Genomic DNA, 20,039 nt, shown 5'->3' on the forward strand with positions numbered 1-20,039 from the left:
GGAATTACTCCTGGCGGTGCTTGAGGGACCATATGGGATGCCGGGGATCGAACCCAGGTCGGCTGCATGCAAGGCAAACGCCCTACCGCTGTGCTATCGCTCCTGCCCGAGATTATTATTTTTTAAGAGAGCCCAATAATGCCTCATGCATCTATGACTGTAGATAATACATCCTTAAATGTTTTCATGATAGGCGGCAATTTCAGTTTTGCCTGGAATGGAGAAGACTAACATCCTCTTCTATATGCGCCTGCGTGGTGGTTGGGAAGATCAGTCCAGTGAATGCTGCCACCACCCTGGTGGCTCCCAGCTCTTTTTTTCCACTTGCTTCTGCTCCTGCATCTGGCTGGTGTGTTCCTGTCATCACTTAGTCTCCAAGGCTGGAGTTCATGTTCTTACTCTTTATGTCTCTCAGCCCCACTAGACACAGCGACTGGTGTCTCCTCTTGATGAGTGTTTCTCTTGGGACTGCCTGACTGTTCAGCACTGGCAGTGCATCCCGATGGCATCTCTTGGAATTGCATTTCTAGGACGTTCAAAACAGATTTATAGCCTGCTTTCAAATTCTCTTACAATCCAGGCAGAGTTCATATTGATTAATCCGCAGGATGTAAAGTAAGACAGGTTTTCCCTACAAGCAAGGCAGTGGCTAATTAACCAATGTGTTGACAGCTTTTGTTTCTAGATCCTGGGAAGGAATTATAAATAGTCTTTTAATTGTTGAGCGGAGTCTGATGTTCTTGCCAAAGTCCAGCAACACAGATGAGAGGAATGCTGTTTGCTGATTGAGGGACGGGGGTGAGGGGTGGAGGGAAGATGTAGAAGATGGAGTGGAGCCAAAACTAGATGGGGGATCTGGGGGTTATGCTGTCTTGGTCATGACCAGCCCTCAGGTCACAAAGACCCAACTCCTGCCTGCTGGTGAGGCTTTAGAGCGTCATTTCTGATCTGTGATGTAGAGAGGCAGGGCCTGTGAGAATCCAAGTGTGAAGAGCAATGAGTGCAGGTGCACAGAGCAAGCACGATGGGAACATTTGGTTTAACTTCTTTACTGCTAACATTAATCTCTCTTTCAGACCCACTTAGATACCTTAGATAGCTTTGGTTGTTCAAAACTTTTGTCAGGTTCTAGCTGCTTTAGTTGTTTTTCTAAGCAACCCCTTTGGCACTAGAGGCCAGTGCTTAGCTGTTTTCTGTCCAAAGCCTCTCAAATGAACATTTCCCACATGACAACGTGGCAATCAACTGCTTTTTTCTTCACAGAGTACTCTGTTTTCAAAATGACCCTTTGTTGGCGGTGTTGCCTGAGCTCACCTGTTCCTGCCTTTTTCTGCACTGGCCTCAGGCTGTGTGTAAAAGGTCTGACCACTATTCCTCCTCTCAGTCAACCCCTGGCTGCCCTATTGTCATTCTGATCTCCCCCCATCTGAGTCACCTCCTCAGAGAGGCCTCTGGCTCATCTTCCAACCCCTAAGTCTCTGTCACAGTGCCTGTTGTACTTTTTCATGGCACTCAGCACATTGGTTTGCTTCACTTCTTGGTTTTCCACCCAAAGTTTCCTGCTGGAATGGAGATCTCCTGAGAACAGAAATTCTGTCCCTTCCGGCTCCTTAGGGCGTGCATTCCCAGCAGGGGTGGTCTCCTTCTCAAATGTAAAACCTGGTTCTAGAGAGGGCCAACAGCATAATGCATCCTTTCTAAATACATAGAAACAGATTACAGTATAGGAACAATACTAAAATCAGAAGTTATGTAATAAGGCGAAAATGCCTTAAAAACCATGTTAAGGATGTGATTATGAAAAAAATGCATGGTTGACAACATAGAAGAGTGTCAAACACAGAGGAGGCTCATTGATACCAATTCTGGACTGACTGAATTGGGCCACTGATTGACAAGTCAGATGGGCGTGACTGCATCTTGCCCTTGAATCAGTGCAGAGATGGAGTTCAGGGATATGAGGAAGCTTGTGCCAGGAAACAAAGGTACCAGTTGGTAGACTTGGGTTTCCTGGCTCTTGCCAGACTTTTAAAGTCTTCGAGTGAAGGCTCAGCGCATGCTTTTGGAACTAGCTTGAACATTTAGTCTTTCCCCCAAGAGGCAGCAGAGCAAACAGGTTTTCTAAGAGGCACAACCAACTCACTCTATTCAGGGGAGTTCTGCTGGTTTCCTTCTCTGGAGACGCCAAGACCATGTGCTGTACTCAGAGGTGGGGGGAATCTATTTCCAGCAGTTCTGGGGAAGACCATGTGGTGTTGGGGAGCAGACCCGGGTCTCCCAAAGCCAAGACAAGCACTCCAGCCCACTAAATCATCTCTCTGGCTCATGTTCCTGGTTCAGAGATGTGGGAGCCACATGAAAGTGGTCACCACCTGATCATAAGACAAGGTGATATCGGTGGGCCACACAGGTGACTTATGTGAAGCATGGAGGAGAAAGATGGTCACTTTCTCAGAAAGGAATTTCAGGAGTAGATGAGCAGTGAAATAAATAGATTTTATTTGGAGGGTTTTTAAGGTGTGTGTGTGGGGGGGGGGAGAGAGATATGAGAGAGAGAGAGAGAGAGAGAGAGAGAGATGCCCTCAAGAGAGAACATGGGCTTCTCCAAGGGCGGAGAGAGCCCCTACATACACCCTAGCATTAGACATGAAAGCATGAAAGTACGCACCTCAAGAGGGGAGATGTGGGCAAAACATGTGCTCAGGTACCATGTGCTCGACCATGTGGGCAGAAGCAGCACATGGGCTTGGGCAGCATATGCGTGCCCTTCCTTTGTTCAAGGTGGCCTTTATAGGGTTTCTCCAACCTGACCCCATGTGGAGCTTCTTCCCAGGTAAAAGTCTGTTGCTAAGGAGGTTACCAGGAATGTTGGGAGTAATGGTGGTCTTTTTTGGGCTGATTCACTAAAGTTAATCAGACTGAGGGAGAGGTCCGAGGGAATTCGAGGAATCTCCTTCATGGGGAGGGGTCCAATCTCCTCAGGGTTCACTGCTCAAGGTCTTATCCATATCCACAAAGTGGATCAGCCTTGGACTTTTCCTCCCAGAAATTTTTCTGGCCTGTTTCATTGTCCAGGGCCTTTCTCTATCTACCTGCCTACATCAAAAGGATTTCTCACGAATTGAGCAACTTAAGTGTTTGATACCCAATGCTCTCTAAGGCTCTTTACGATGGTCATTCTGTGATTGCTGGGTTTGTCTGCTTTGGACCGGACCCCCCAGATCATGACTGATAAAATGGGTCAGGTGGTTGGGCACCGCTCAAGTAACTAGCCTACTAACCACCCAGGTTGAAAGCTGGCTACATAGGCTCTGTCTTCCCTGCTGATTGGCCAGGGCATAGCTCATTCCTTGTAAAGCATGAGACTCTGGCCTCGCCTCTCATGTCCCATCCAAATGGGAGAGGATCCTGCTGCACAGGCAGTTCCCCTTAAAAACGGAAAAGGCCTGTGGCTGTTTTCCGCTCCTCTGGGATGTTATTCCTTTTTCTCTGATGGGAAATGTACCTTTTGGGTGACCCTGAAGGATCCAGAGATGTAACTCAGTGGAATAGCATTTGCCTTGCATGTGTGGGGCCCTGGGCTTGATCCTTTGTATGCATGTGCGCACGCGCGCGCGCACACACACACACACACACACTCACATGCATGTGTGCATGCGCACACATACACAGAGTTTGATCTGATTTGTAATGCCATAATTCATTTTCAGTGGGTCCTCGATTTCCAGAGGTATGGCCTTTTTGTTTAGGGGGTAATTTTTCCTTGTGCTTGTCTGTTCTCATGTCTCTCTGGTGTGAGATCAAATGAGATTTCCTCAGCAGAAAGGCCCTGGGGGTGCAGAAACCGTGATACCTAGTTGCAGTTTAACAGGCCCAGCAAGGCCTCTGGGAATGAGCGATTAGGTTTTTATCTTAGGTCTGGTAGAATTGCTGTGACTTTTTCTTCTCTTCTGTAGTGCCAGGGATCAAACCTAGGATCTCATACGTGCAAAGCAAGTGCTCTGCATCCCCTGCCTGAGTGCTAAGCGACCTCAGGTAACCTATTTTTCTCCTTGTAATGACATGCACCCTAATATTTAATTTTACACTTTAGTCACTGTTCTGTACACTTCAGGAACAACACATTTTTGCCTATATTTATAGCCTGTTTCATAGTTCTTATGTAACCACGAAGTTAAACAAGTCTGATGTGTGGGATGTAACCAAAGTGTGGTCTTCTAGTCCTTCTTAAATATCCCTGAGCAGCAAATTATTTTCTTGTAGGTGGGTGGATTTATTCAGGTGCCAAAACTTTTATGGACCTTTTGAATGTCCAAACAGTTTCATTGCAGTTGTTAAAGGTGGTGTGGCTGTGGGAATCAGATCACAGAGCTTAAAGTTATGGCCTCTTTCCTTTCTGCAAGCAAGGATTCTGCCTCTGGGGCATGGAGGGAGGGTTTCCTGGAGTCTTACCAGGCTCTGCTTCCAGCTCTGCACTTCCACCCCTAGCCCTGCAGTTGTTTTCCGGTCCTTCTGCTCTGCTGTCTGCTCACTGGTCTGTCCACTCATTGCTGCCCCTTTGGTGAGATTCAGATACAAGCTCACTGCCCCCCCCACACCCCATTAAACTGGTCCCGTCTATGCCTCCTTCTTTTGACAGGAGATTGGGAAGTGGGGTTCATGGTTCAACTGTCTTTGAAGAAACCTTTCTTCACCCCCTGCTTCTGACCCTTTCAGAAGAGCTTCCTTGACCCGGAACTTGGACGCTGTTCTTCTGGTCACATCTCACTGTCACACACACTCTGAAGGGATCTTATTTATTTATGTCATCTCCTACACAACAGGAAAAGCTCTAAGATACGAGCAACCGTTTTGACAATTGCTCTCTGTCAGTGGCTAGGAAAAATTGCCTCTGACAAATATCTGGCCCAGAATTAGTAACAAATGTTTAGCGAAGGAGTGAATGAATGATCGACTGAATGAAGGTCGAGTTCGTTAAAGTCTTCCGGGGATTTCTCAGGTAGGCTTTGGTGAGGCAGTGATTAGAAGTTTGGGAGTAGAGTGACACTCTAGACCCCGGGTCTGGAGAAGGAAGATCAATGCATATGGAAGTTGTTCCCTGGGACTGCCCTACTGGGCTCTGGAAAGCTGGGCTCTGGTTCTGGTGCGTTAGGGAATCTACAGTTATGATCCCTCCCATCTACATAAACTTTCGTCAGTCACTTAAGAGGATCCAAGGACCTCCCACAGAAGTCAAAAGAGACCCACTTCAACATCCCTATGAACCGGGGGGTCCTAGAGTGCTGAGTGAGCTTATGCCTGCAACACCTTGAAAGAAGCAAGGCGGGTGCCAAGGTGAAGGGGGGGAAACTGTGAATTAGACCTGGGGCCGCGCGGCCCGCAGCGCGGTTGCCAGGGACGCCCGCCGCGTCCAATCAGCGCGCCGCTTGCTGGCTGGGCGGTGCCCCGCGGTTGCCGTAGTAACGGGAGCAACAGCTTTGAGTCGCGGCGCGGGAGGACCGCGGGCGGAGAGCCTAGACGGCGGCGCTTGTGAGTGGGGCGCGGGCGGAGACCGTCGGGTCGCGGCGCCGGGGGCTGGGGCTGAGGGTCTCCCCGCGGTCGGGCCCGTCGTCTCGGGGGGACCCCAAGCTTCCCAGGCCGTCCTCTCCCGGCCTCCCTTCGCCTCTTCTCCTCGACCCCCCTGACATAGAGGGACCGGCGGGGTCTGGCGGGCGGTGGGTGAGGGGCGGCCGCGGCCTGAAGGACACTCGACGGCCTTGGACAAACGATTCCCCTCAGTCCCACGCCGGGACAACGAGGCTCCGCGCCCCCCCCCCCACCCCCGCCGACCCCGACGTTTTCAGCCTCGCATCCACCTCAGGACGCGGGGGCGAGGATCCACGAGGTGGCCAGAGCCCCTCGGGGCCGCTTTTCCTGTCGGGTCGTGGTTCTGACCCCAGCGGTTCGGGGCTCAGGGCTAACCCGCCTCCACAGCTGCCTCAGAGACGGCCGCAGGCTCTCGCGAGAGCCTGGCTATTGGCGCGCTGCTCCCTGACCCGTGTCCACCTGGGGTCTCGCGGGCTCGACGACCTCTGGGTCACTTCCAAATCCTTGATCCTCAAAGTTGTCCCCCCTGTCCCCGACCGTTACCGAGTTGATTCTTTTGGATTTTCCTCTCTTCCACACTGTCTTGAAGTGTGAGGCCCTGCATCGTCACGTCTGTTACTAATGCAGGCGTTTCCCAGGTCAGGGGTATTGTGTCCAGGGCGAGCTCACACAGCGGGTATATAAGATATCTATCTCTATCTCTATCTATCTATCTATCTATCTATCTATCTATCTGTCTGTCTGTCTGTCTGTCTGTCTATCTATAGTGGTAGGGCTTTTGCCTTGTGTAGAGCCAGCCCGGGGAGCCGGGTTCGATTCCTCCGCCCCTCTCAGAGAGTCCGGCAAGCTACGCAGAGTATCTCGCCCCTACGGCAAAGACCTGTCCAGACTCACGATCACAATCATCCTGTTGTTCGCCAATTGCCTCGAGCAGGCTCCAGTAATGTCTCCTTCATCCTAGCCCTGAGATTTAAAAAAGTACCATATTCAAGGCTCTTTCAGGGTTAGAAGAATGAGACCCATCATTGTTACTGGTATTTGGCATATTGGGTACACCATGGGGAGTTTGCCAGACTCTGCCGTGTGGGCAGGTTACATTCCGTAGCCTACCAGGTTGTTCAAAGTAAGAATGAGATAATAAGAACTAATTTTTAAGTAAAAACCACACCTTGACACTTTGGGAAATCATAGGTAATGTGATTTTGAACTTCAGATACATAGGATAGTTGACTAGTGATTCCAGCCCCTTAAGCACATTTTGATCTTACTTTTATTCTCTGTTCATTATCATGGAAAAATGTCCCTTGTATTCGTTTGGAGATAATGAGATTGCATGGACTCATTTTAATCCAGTCTTACCTAAAAGAGATAGATCTTTGGAGTAGAGTCTCCTTCTCCCCCCCTCCCCCCTCCCACACACATTATGAGCCCTGGAATTTGACGTTTCCCCCCAAACCCTGCCAAGTAGCCACAAACAGAGCTCAGTGTGGCCTTGTCCAGTGAATGGCCTCTTGGCAAGAATCTCTTTCAGTGCTTCTCTTAGTATTTTGCTGCTTCCAGGTAGATGTGGGCCAGGAATTCCATATGGTCTTGTTAGCTTGTGGATATAGAAGAAGATTGACAGATTTTTTTTTTTTTTTAGTTTTTATTAGTGAGACATCATGAGGCACAGTTGTAGACTTACAAATTTTTGTGCTTGGGTTTCAGTTATACAATGATCAAATACCCATCCTTCCACCAGTGCCCATTTTCCACCACCACGGATCCCAGTATCCCTCCCACCCACCCCCATCCACCCTTTCCCCCCCTGCCTGTGGCAGGGCATTCCCTTTTGTTCTCTCTCTCTCTTATTGGGTGTTGTGGTTTGCAAAAGAGGCAATGGGTGACAATCATGTTTGGTCTATAGTCTACTTTCAGCATGCTTCTCCCATCCTGGGAGGATCCTCCCAACACCCTTTATTTGGTGTTCCTTTCTCTATCTGAGCTCCCTTTTCCCCTAGCATGTGTGGTTGGCCTCCAAGCCATGGAGTAAAATTCCTGGTACTAATCTTGGCCACTCTTGGGTGTTAGTCTCCTATTTTGTTACTTTATGTTCCCCTGATGAATGCAATCTTTCTATGTCTATCTCTTTCTTTCTGAGTCATTTCGCTTAACATGATACTTTCCATGTAGTACCACTTGTATGTAAATTTCGTGACTTTGTCTTTTCTAACAGCTACATAGTACTCCATTGTGTAAATGTACCAAAGTTTCTTTAACCAGATTGACAGATATTTTAACCAGCATTTTAAGTTATTTTCTCAGGAGAGTTGGTCCAGGTCATAAGTCAAGTCATCCTATATTAAAAAGCAATTAAATAATTAAAAATTTTTATTAGCTTATATGTTCATAGTAAGAATTAAAATGCCTTATAAATGACAAATTAAGGTATTCTCATTATTTCCACTCTTCCAACCCCATTAATAAAAGCTAATGTGTGGCTTTATTGAGAGAATTATAAGTTTTATATGAAATGTGCACATATTGATAGTATATGCCTGTGGAAAAGATGCAAACATATAGGTTTAGCAAATGCAATGTTTGAAACATATTGTCTATATGTGTGTATATATATGTGTATATATACATATGCCAAACTTATATACGTATGTGTGTACATATATAGAAATAAATATAGACTAGAGAGTTAAATTTTTTCGGTGTTGAGTGGCTGTAATAATTTTATTCTGTTTTACTTTTAGAGTTGTGAAAACAAATTTGAAAAGCTGTTCAGAAATGGTACTTGTAAGGTATTATTTTACTTTTTGTATATCAGGCAAACTTAGTTGGGAGAAGGTGCAACAGTATTTCTGACTTATATGTAAGAGTGAATTGTGGCTCAAAAGTAGAGGGTAAGTGATATTCTGTTATTAATTAGTTGTAGAGTTCCACAGTCTTCAAAATAGTTTTGAGAATGCTTCTTTATATGAGCAGCAAAACATTTAGAATATGAAAAACTGTCATCAAATTTGAAAATTAACCACATAGACAGTGAGTATTGAACCTTGAAACTGTATATTTGGAGGTCCTTGACCCTGGATGTGTAGATCTTCAGAGGTTTTATAACTTTATACCCATCTTTTGAGTGACCGTGTTCAGACCTCTCATTTGTTCCCTGTTGTACTCCAACCTCCAGGCTTTCTCCTGAGATCCATTTCCTCATAACACTGTGGAGTCACTTAGCATTTGGCTGCCCTTCACATGTCAAGAGATGACAGGGGCTTAAAATCATTTTGGGTTCATGGCTAGAAGGGTTCAGGTTAGGCAGTGAAGGGCAAGTGAGAAACTGACACATCATGAGATGCCTGTGCTGCTATTTGATTGGAAAGCAGGGAGTCTGGCCTTTTTTTCCATTGTGGATTTAAATTGCCTTCTCTCTTGTTTTAAGGGTTATACTTAATCCTTGAGATGTGGTAGGGAAGAAGAGGGGACATTTTAAAAAATGCTTTTAGAAAGTAGATAATACTGTTAAAGTAGTGATCTCCATCTTCAAAGGGATAACCAGAAGTCAGTATGATTGATTTTGAAATGACCAAGAAGAAAATCATTTGTTGTTTCGTTGACAACTCATCAGTCTCCTGTACCATTTTCTGTTTCGTTACAAGTGTTGTTTGTGGTGGTAAAGATTGAACTCTACCACTAAGCTACACCTCAGCTTTCTTGTATTTTATTTTCAAATGCCCTTTTCTTGCTCCAATGGCCATATCTAAAATATTGTGGATCTAAGGTCTCTCTAATAACATGACTCTGTCTATGTCTGCTTTTATTTCTTCAAAATATTATTATAAATACAAGCGAAACAACTTTGTGTAAGTCTGTGTTTTGTATGCCTGTGTTGTTCATGCTTGTTTCTGTTATAAACAATCCACTCCAGTTTGCAGTAGTGGCTTTGAGAAATACCCAATTAAAATAAATTTCAGGGTTAAGCTATTTTTATTCATGCCTGAAAACAATTACCAATACTTGTGTCTTTTAAAATAATTACAGGGTGGTAAGTATATTTCAAAACCAGGAAGGCAGAAATTTGTGTTTAGGAAAACCAAAAAAATTAGTCTTGCAATGCTTTGGAATGTTCCTGGTAATTAATTATAGTTAATGTGTATTCTATGAAACCTCAAAGATTTTAGGGAGTGGGGAAAATAGGAGTCCTTGTGTATTTCGTTTCTAATGTAATCCCCTGTCACACTCAGAAGAAATGAAAGTTTGATAAAAGAAATAACAGGGATGCATTCTAAGAATTCTAATTAATCTTAGCTCTCCCAGAATAAGATCTGTAATAAATGATAGGCTGTCAGTTACTAAATCATGAAATACTGCAAAGGGAAAAGGCAACATGGTCTTGGACAAGATGCTCACTAGATTAAAACAGTTAGTGGTAGGGAAATTTTGTACGAGTTAATCATTTGTGTTTTTGCATCGCTGTTTGTAATTACAATTAAACAGATGGTTCCTGAAAAGATAGTGTGTTCTTAGCTATTAAAACCATGGCCAGCAGCTTTTCCTCTTCGCCAACATACAATTAAGTTGAACAGAATCACACACCCGGTGGGTTTTTCAGAGGAAAGGTTCTGTGCAGATCAAGTAGATTAGTATTCTGCTCCCTAGTCCTGTCATCTTGACCCCAGCAAACTGAGAGCTTTGCAGCTGGCAGAGAACATGCAAATGGGGGAGTAAGGCAGTAGTTACCCCTTCTCCTCTTTCTCCCCCAATCCTATACTTACCCTGAAGAGATGAATAAAATACATTGGAAAATAAGATCATTGGAATAGTCCCTAACAACCACCCAATGTGCTGTATCTAATACAGCTTTATGAATCCTGAGATCTCAACCAGCCCGTGGAATTCCTCAAGAGTACAAGTAATTTGTCTTCCCGCCCTCGCTCCAAGACAATGTTTGCTTGTGAAAAATACTCTCTTATTTCAGAGTTCTTAATCTAAAGAATGCAGGATTTACTCTTGGTTACTGGAAACAATATTTTTACCCTATTTATTCTGATTCCTGGGCTGGAATGATAGCACAGCAGTAGGGCGTTTGCCTTGTGCGCAGCTGGCCCAGCCGAGCCAGGTTTGATTCCTCTGCCCCTCTCGGAGAGCCCGGCAAGCTACCCAGATTGTCTTGCCTGCACAGCAAAGCCTGGTAAGCTACCCATGATGTATTCAATATGCCAAACACAGTAACAACAAGTCTTATAATGGAGATGTTACTGGGCCCGCTCGAGCAAATCGATGAACAACGGGAGGACCATGACCGTGACCATTCTGATTCCTATAATAACAAATTGGCTAGATTTTTTTGGCTTGTTTTTTCACCCAGCAGTGCTCAGGGCTTACTCCTGGCTCTGTGCTTAGGGATCACTCCTGGTGGACTTGGGGAACTAGGTATTGAACCTGGGTCTGTCGCTTGCCAGGCAAATGCCCCATAAGCGATACTATCTCTGGCACCAACTTTAGCTTTTACAGCAAGGTTCAGCACCCTGTGGAATACTGTAGGTGACATACAGCTTTGTGGCAGTGGTCCTTTCTTTGAGCCAGAGCTCAGAAGTATTAATGGATCTTCTCCCAGAGCAGTAGAGCTAGAGCCTGTGTTCGCCTGTTTGTGGATGAAAACTTGGAAATAAATGTTTTGTTTGCATGTGCATAATTACGACCAAGTATGCTTTCAGTGATTTTAGGTACAGGCTTTTATGCCCACAAGTAAGCAATTATTTGCTGGTGTAATTAACCATCTGCACTTTATTATGAGGGTGCAGCTGGCTAATTATGCCCAGCACCATAGGGCAGGTTAAACATCTCATCTGCATAAGAACTGGATTTTCAGTGAAGGACACTGACCTTTACAAATGAGTCCCTAAATTTAACCAGTTCTCTTGGAAACTGGTTATGGATTTTGCTATGTTTTGTTCAGAAGAACTGTAGGATAGACTTACAGTATTATGACTTATAAACAAAAGAACTTCCTGCTGAGTTCAATTTGTTTTGATCCTTATTTTTGGAGAGGGGTAGGTTATCAATATAGATCAGAAACTTGTATGAATGACAGTATGGGACTTTAGTTGAAACTTCAATGGGTAAATCTGGGTGTTAACAGAATCATTTTGGAATCATTTCCGGAAATAATAAGATATTATTATAGCGATCTATTGGAGACCTTATACCAACACAGCATTGGAGGGTAGAACCCTGAATTTCAGTGTAGGAAAAATTCAGTTAGTGCTAAATGACTGAGTATCAAGGAGGTTTGCTAGAGTATTTCCCCTTGTTTTATAAAATTGTCTTTAATGTGTCTTTATTATTAAAGAATATTTTGATGTTTATAGAATTAAAAGATTGCAGGTTTTTTCCTCCCAGCTCCTTGAACAAATCATCATGCCACTCTGGTATCCATTATATTGAGAAATCAATTCTCAATCTAACACCACTCTTTTGAAGATAAATCTATCTTTTTCATTAGCCACTTTGATGATCTTGTGACAGAGTTCAGGGTGACCAGGGCCATGCCCAGCTGTGTTCCACCAGATACATTGCATTTACCCCAGGGCCTCCTATCTATAGCAGACAAGTCCTCTACTGTTGGATAACACTTTGCTGCTCCCGGAAGGAGCTTATGGTTTATTGAGCTATTCCTACAACAGAGCAACTGAGGCACAACTAATAATCATATATTGATTTTCTCTTTTCTTTATATCATTTGTATGGTTTATTTAGCAATGTCCTTTTTGTATAGACACAGGAAGACAATTGATGCCATGCTATGTAACATGGGAGTTAACTGACTCCAAAATAATATTTATTCCTGGGCATCCATATTTACTTTACTTAAGCCTCAGTTGCCCTTAGTTCCTAGCACTCCAAGAGCAGTGTCCCGATGAGGTACTGATGGACCCAGGAAAAGCTGTGAGCTACCTTGGCATTGAAATAGGTCAGACCAAGCGCCATAATACTTAACTGTAAGTTAAGAGCACGGTCATGGACAAACTTTTGGGTCATGACAGAGTTTGTCCATGACCGTGCTCTGCTGGGGTTAAGAAGACTAACCTGGCCTGAGGACTGTGTTGTGGAATATATAGTGAGATGTCCTCAGGAAGAACCAAACTTTAAGCTTGATATTTCTCACTGTGCTCATACATTGCTAGAAATATTAGAAGTAAGTTTACCAGACTATTTAAGTGGATTACCAGCTGAGGAAAGTAGAAAGCGACACACCCTGGATGGAATCCTGCCCTAGAGCGGATCTCCTAGTAATCTGGAGTAATCTCCGTAGAGGAAATTTTGTCCTTGAGTTGATCTCCTGGAGGAGTGGCCTTACCTTTCTGTTGATTTGTTAATGTTCAACCCCACCTTTGTATCCCCACCCTACATGATTTCTATATAAACTACGCTGTAGGGGGCTGGGATGGTCAGAAGGTCAGGAAGTCAAAAAATTAGGTGAGATCAGATGGTCAGGAGGTCGTGGTCAGATGATTACGAGGTCGCCCCAAAGTTACATGGTCACAGGGTTAGAAGAGATCAGAAGAAGAGACCAGAGACTGAAGAAGAAGACAATGGCAGCAGACTAGAGAACAAGAGACAGAGAGAGTGACAAGAGGACAAAGTTATGAAGTTACAAGGTGACAAGGTTACGAGGTTAGAAGGTTGGGAGAAGTCAGAAGACTACAAGGTTGGCACGGACAGAAGACAGAGACAGAAAAGAACACAACGGCACACATAGAAGCAGAGCACAAAGGAAGAAGATAGAAAGAGAGCACAGCAGTGAAGAGAAGACAAGAAGAAGATGAGGAGGAAAATTGATACTTTGGGGACTTTGAGGTTTGAGAGAAGACTAGGATGATGAAACTCTGATAACCGAGACTATGGCTTTGGTAATGATGACTATGATTGCACCGTAAAGGGAGAGATCGGATGACACCGGGGAGTCTGCCTGGTCCTCCAAACGCCGCCTCAGTGCCCTGCCTGCGCCTGGCCTGCCCTCGGGCCTGCCTTTGCTACAGCCCACCATTTCATTTCTCATTTCTTATCATATTGCATGTTGATTTGAGGTTAGAAGAAAACCTCAAAACTCTACCCCTTGAGTCACATCTCTTTCCTGACTTTGCTATTTATTTTAGTTTTCTTCACTCTCTAGAATGAGTCTAGGTATGGATTATTTTTCTACCTATTTTTGAGCATGACTTGTTTTACTTCTTGAATCTATAATGGTCTTAATAGACATTTCAGTAGAATTCTTATCTATTATGTTTTTCCAGATATTTTTTCTGACATTTCTTCTCTTATTCTCAAGGTCTTAGTGATGCCAGCTCTCTGTCCTATACATTTCATCATTTGTGTATTTTTAATCTTACTCCATTATGAAAGTGCTGACTTTCATAATTCTTCTGAATTTTATAGTTTAGTAATTTTATTTAGTGATTTAAAATACTCCTTTTCGCTTATTCATAAAAATATAAATTTGGATACTCTGATTTTCATTGCCAGAGTTTTATTTGGATTTTTTTCAAATACTTTCAAAGTTTCTAACATCCACCTAAGATCTTTTGTTTTAAAAATTTTTCAGACCTTAAGAGAGTCTGAAGTAAGAGCCACCAAATTTTCTATGTTAAGGCCATCAGTTAACATTTTGCCACTTTTGCTTTTACTTTTCCTTTTTTCTCTTTTCTTGATTCCTAGGAAGAGAAATTTGTTTCTTACAAAGAGATATCCTAATACCTCTTTATATAATGTATTAGCAGTTATTTTCTAAGAATAATAACATTTTATGTACTACAATACCTTTACTAAAGTCCAAAAACTTAAAATTGGTAATCTAGTCTAATATAAATATTATATTCAAATTTTCAAAATTTTCAGTAATGGCCCTGAGTTTAAAAAAACTTTTCAGAGTTCAGGCAGTGATAAAAGTTTCACTGACATTTGGGGGGTTTTGCTGTTTTTTTTTTTTCAGAACATTTGATATTTTTACAGAGTTCACCTGTTCTACAGAATTGCTGTTAAATTTTTATTTTTATTTAAATTGTTTTTATAGGGGCTACACTCAGTGATGGTGGTGAAACTGAAGTCATTCTCAGTGATGTTTCAGCTGGCTGTGTGGATCTGATGACTTGATTCTTGAAGTTCTTGATTCTGAAGTCATTCTCAGTGATGTTTCAGCTGGCTGTGTGGATCTGATGGCTTGATTCTTGACGTTCTCCAAGCCCACATCAGGTGGTGTTTGAGGTCCATCTTGTTCTCAGGGATGGAACTCAGGACCTTACAAATGTATCGCATCCTCATTAAAAAAAAATAAGATTCTGGTGCCATGAAGATAATTCTCAAGCTTGTCTATTAGTAAACATAGTAAATATAGCTTTTTAATTGCTAAGTTCCTATTAGATGAATACTTTGATGGTATTTCTGCTATCTTTAGTTTCTACTAATGCTGCTTATGGTGGCTCATTTGTGTTCTTTTTGGTTCTTGAATTTTGTAATCTGCAGGAATTTTATTTTTTATGTCAGCTTTGATGGAACCTTCCACCCTAGCAAATGTTTGTATTTGCTTCAGCCAGACAATTTAGGGTCTTTCAGCCCAGAACTCTCCTACTTAAGCTTTTGGCTTGATGTTCAAGTGGTGTGGCCCAAGCCTACAAGCTGGAGTCAGATGTGACTCCAACTTTCCTGCTATTTTTTTTTTTATCTTCTTTAAATTTTTATTCTTTTTTTGTTTAGCACCACAATAAGTTTTACTATGACTTTAGGAGAGGGTGATAGAATTGCCAATAAATCAAGGCCCCTAATTTTACTTCCCTATCTTGAGCAAAGCTAATTAAACTGACATCCATTTAATAGCCCAGGAGGCAGCAAAACCTAAGCCCACACTTTGTGGATTAGCAAGTACTCAGGATAAAAGTGGTGCGGGAACTCTAGTCCCTCTGAACTTCTCTGCTCTTTGATTTCCTTTAAGTTCTGGTCCAGTAATTGCTTGCTATCTTGACAGCTCTGTAACACTTTTAAGGAGATTAAAAAGCTTTTCACTGTGTTCATATGGATGGTTGGTTTCACTATTACCTGCCATTACTGAAAATGGGAATCCTCTTTAATTTTAGGGGAAAGTTTATTGTTGTTATTATTTGAGTTGTAGAGGGATACAGATATTTTTTCATAGTTGTAATGGGAATTGATCTGGCAGGCCTAGTGAAGGAAATGTACTTAGAATTTCCTAGTCAATATTTACCAAAATGATAACTAAAAGAAGAAAAATCGCCCCATTACATGCCAGACAGCTCAAGTGCAGTGTTATACTAGGTAACCAATCTCTGTCATTGGTTTTAATTACTGAATTCTGTTATGACAGCAACCTTATATGAGTTGAAAGAATTATACTTGACATTTTAATAAAAGGTAGACATGCAGCATTTAACAAGTAACTTCTGGAGAGGATATAAGAGACAGTGATCAGTGTTGAAAGCGTTCAGTGGGCTGGGTCAAACTAGCTTGCTGTTCACTTGCTTCTGGGAATTGTCACTTTTCTAATTGGTGGAAATTGATGAAAGCACTGGTTCCTTTATTCTGGATGGATGTAGTGGTTGGAACCATAGAAGGATCAATGAGCAAATACAGGTTTGCTCTTGTGTGTATGACTGGCTTTATGAAAGGGTATTGATATGTTAACTTCACAGGCTATATTTTTATCAAGATTATTTGGATAACAAAATACTTTTCAATAATGTTTGTTAATATTTTGAAGTTTAATAGTTGAATAAATATAAGATATAAAATATATTGATATGTTATCAATTATATTGATAATTGAGTCAGAGAAATTTGGTTCAGAGAAAGCTTTCAACAAGATACAATACAACATACATACAAGATACAACAACAATCATGATAAAAACCCTCAATAATATAGGGGTAGAAGGAACCTTCCTTAAGTTAGTAAGAGCAATCTATAAAGAGACCATAGCCAATATTAGTCTTAAGGGTGAAAAACTGAAAGCAATCCTGTTAAGATAAGGCAGACAAGGATGTCCACTGTCCTCACTTGTATTCAACATTGTATTAGAACTCTTGGCAACAGCAATCAGGCAAGCAAAGTAAATCAAAGGCATACAAATTGGAAAAAATAAAGTCAAATTATCTGTATTTGCAGATGACATGATGCTATACATTGCAGACCCTAGAGTCCACCCAAAGGCTCCTAGAAACAATAAACCAGTAGAGCAAAGTAGCAGCTGCAAGGTCAATACACAAAAATCAGTTGCATTCCTATATACAAATAATGAATCAGAGGAGAAAGAGAGAGATCAAAGAGTCTGTCCCATTTAAAATAGTGTCCAAAATAATGAGAAACCTATACCATGAAAACTTCAAAACATTCAGGAAAGGAATTGAAGATCTTAGAAAATGAAAAACATTACATGCTCGTGAATTGGAAGAATCACTGTCTTGTCAAAGAATTGTCAAAATGACTGTCTTACCTAAACTATTATATAGATTCAATGCAATCTCTATCCAAATTCAGACATTCTTCAGCGACTCAGAATAATCAGTTACAAAGTTTGTGTGGAACCATAAAAGACCCCATATTACCAAAACCATACTGAAAAACAAGAAACTTGGAGGCATCTCACTACCTAACTTGAATCTATATTATAAAGCCATAGTAATCAAAACAACATGGTACTGGAATAAAGAAAGACTCTCTGACTAATGGGTCAAGATAGAATATCCAAGGATAAACCCCCATAATATGGTCAGCAAATTTTTGACAAAGTAACTGAGAATGTTAAGTGGAATAAAGACAGAATTTTCAACAGTCACTTGATCACTTGACATCCCGTTACTCATCGATTTGCTCGAGCAGGCACCAGTAATGTCTCCATTCATCCCTGTTGCATGCTAGTGTAGCCCAATGACGTCTGCTCGCTCCAGAAACACAAAGAGCCTCAAACTGTTCACTCAGGGTCTTGACGAAGAAGTCTGATCATCTCATAGGTGGGTGACCTCATGATCTTTTGATGTCCTGTGGAATCCAGTTGGTAACGCTCTAGTCCAGCAGTCATCTCCAAATCGCAATATGTGTCCAGCCTATCTAATTTTCGATGCCTTGGCAAACAAGACAGCATCTCTGATTCTTGATTGTCGACGGAGGTCAGGAACTCCAGATTCCTTCTCTCACTTGAGTGAAGCGTGATACTTCATGCATAGCTCTTTTGATTCCTCTTTGGGAGACCCTAATAGTGTTCTCATCCTGTTTTCGTAGGGCCCAGCTCTCTGAGGGGTACGAAAGAATGGTGGAGTCGAAAAGATGTGCCCGGAGCCAATGGTTCTTCATCCTCTTAGCTATTTCTTAGATGCTCTTGAAGGCATTTCATGCCGCTCTCTTCCTCCTGTGCAACTCAGGTGCCAGATTGTTCATCATGTTGAGTTCTCGACCTCGGTACACATAACTGCTGTATTCAGAGGTGGTCATTCTGTTGAGAGCGAATGGAACGTCAGGAATGAGTCCATTTTTCATGATCATTGTCTTCATGAGATTCAGCTGCAATCCAACCTTTCCACACTCATGGCTGAAGACAACCAGCATTTGTGCTGCTTGGCTAATGTTTGGTGTTATTAGAACCATGTCATCAGTGAAGCGGAGGCGGTATAGTTGCTGACCGTCTATCTTCACTTCCATTCTTTCCCATTCTAGTCGTCGCATGTTGGAAAAATTGGACAACCACATGAAAGAAATTAAAGCTGAATCCATATCTCACACCTTACACAAAATTCAACTCAAAGTGGATGAAAGATCTTGAGATAGACCAGAATCTATTAAATACATTGAGAAAAATATGGGCAAAAAATATAGCCAAGACCTAGACCTCGAAGGAGTTTTCAATGATACAATGCCATTGGCAAAGGCTACAGAGTCAAAACTAAACAAGTGAGGCTACATCAAACTTAAAAGTTTCTGAATAAATGCTTCTTTGGAAAAATTAAAAAAAATGTTTCTGTATGACAGAAGAAACAAAGGCTAAAATCAAACAACAGCTCAGTGGGAGAAAATATTTGCACTCAACATATCAGATAAAGTGTTGATATTCAGGATCTATAAAGTACTCACACTGTCACTGTCACTGTCCTCCCGTTGTTCATCGATTTGCTCGAGCGGGCCCAGTAACATCTCCATTGGAGACTTTGTTGTTACTGTGTTTGGCATATCGAATACATCATGGGTAGCTTGTCAGGCTCTGCCGTGCAGGCGAGATACTCTCAGTAGCTTGCCGGGCTCTCTGAGAGGGGCAGAGGAATCGAACTCGGGTCGGCCATGTTGGCTGCGTGCAAGGCAAACGCCCTACCACTGTGCTATCTAAAAGCCCCATCAAAATAATGGGGGAAAGGTAATGAGCACACTTCTTTGAGGAAGATCAGTAGTTGGCCAACAGGCAGATGAAAAGCTGCACATCATCACTTATTATGGAAATACAAATGAAGACAACAATGAGATACATCTTACATCAGTGAGAATGGCACATATAAAAATACTGGCAACAATCTCTGTTGGCAGAAATGTGTTGAAAAAAGAACCCTCATTCAACTGCTGGTAGGAATGTTGTCTGGTTCAGCCCCTATGGAAAATAGTATAGAGAGTACTCATTCAACTCAGAATTGAGCTTGCATATGATCCAGAAATTCTATTTTTGGATATTTATCCCTGGGACAGAAAAAAATATTCATTCAAAAGAATGTATGCACACCGTTATTCATTGTGGCACTCAATATAATAGCTAAGATTTGGAATCAACCTAGGTGTTCAGCAACAGATAAATGGATCATGACGATGTACCTATACACAATGGGATACTACACAGCTGTAAGGTTGATGAAATAATGCAATTCACAGCAACATGGATGGAACTGGAAGACATCATGTTAAATGAAATAAGCCAGAAGAAGGATAAACACAGAATATCACTGATATGTAGTATTTAGAATAACCGAATTAGGGAATGCAATGTTTTAAATGGGGGGTGCTCAGATCAATCTTGGCCCCAGAGTATAGGGAAGAAAAGGAATGCAAGAGTGGAGGAGAGGAGGATAAAAGAGATGCGAATCAATGGGGGCCATCAGGGGATTTAGGTGTAAAGGTAGTGTTAAGGAATGATTGAGCTAAATATCCAAAAAACAGAGTCAACAACATTGAAATCAAGAGACCCAAACTTTAACAACTGAGCTTAGAAGGGTGCATCCCAAGAGGGCAGGCTGGAGATGGGGGTATAGGGAAGGGAACCTGGGAACATTGGTGGAGGGACGTTGATACTGATGGTAGAATCGGTGCTGCAATATTGTAAGTCTAAAATTAAACTATGAGTAGCTTTGTTAATCATGGTGCTTTAATAATTTCTTTAATTGCTAAGAAATGGTAGATATAGCCTATTTATTTTTACTTTTGCTAG

At 42.3% G+C, this 20,039-nt stretch overlaps 1 protein-coding gene across 1 annotated transcript in view; it reads left to right on the top strand.

Moving 5' to 3' along the window:
* Positions 1-5,500: 5,500 nt before the first annotated feature.
* Positions 5,501-20,039, top strand: part of HYDIN (HYDIN axonemal central pair apparatus protein) — a 281,658-nt gene continuing 267,119 nt past the window's right edge. Inside the window, exon 1 of the mRNA XM_056137053.1 lies at positions 5,501-5,529. The gene's annotated coding sequence lies outside the window, so the exon portion shown is untranslated. The remainder of the gene's footprint in view (positions 5,530-20,039) is intronic.

The sequence above is a fragment of the Sorex fumeus genome, unplaced genomic scaffold (assembly GCF_029834395.1).
Source record: "Sorex fumeus unplaced genomic scaffold, SorFum_2.1 ptg000122l, whole genome shotgun sequence".
In the NCBI taxonomy this organism is placed as follows: Eukaryota; Metazoa; Chordata; class Mammalia; order Eulipotyphla; family Soricidae; genus Sorex; species Sorex fumeus.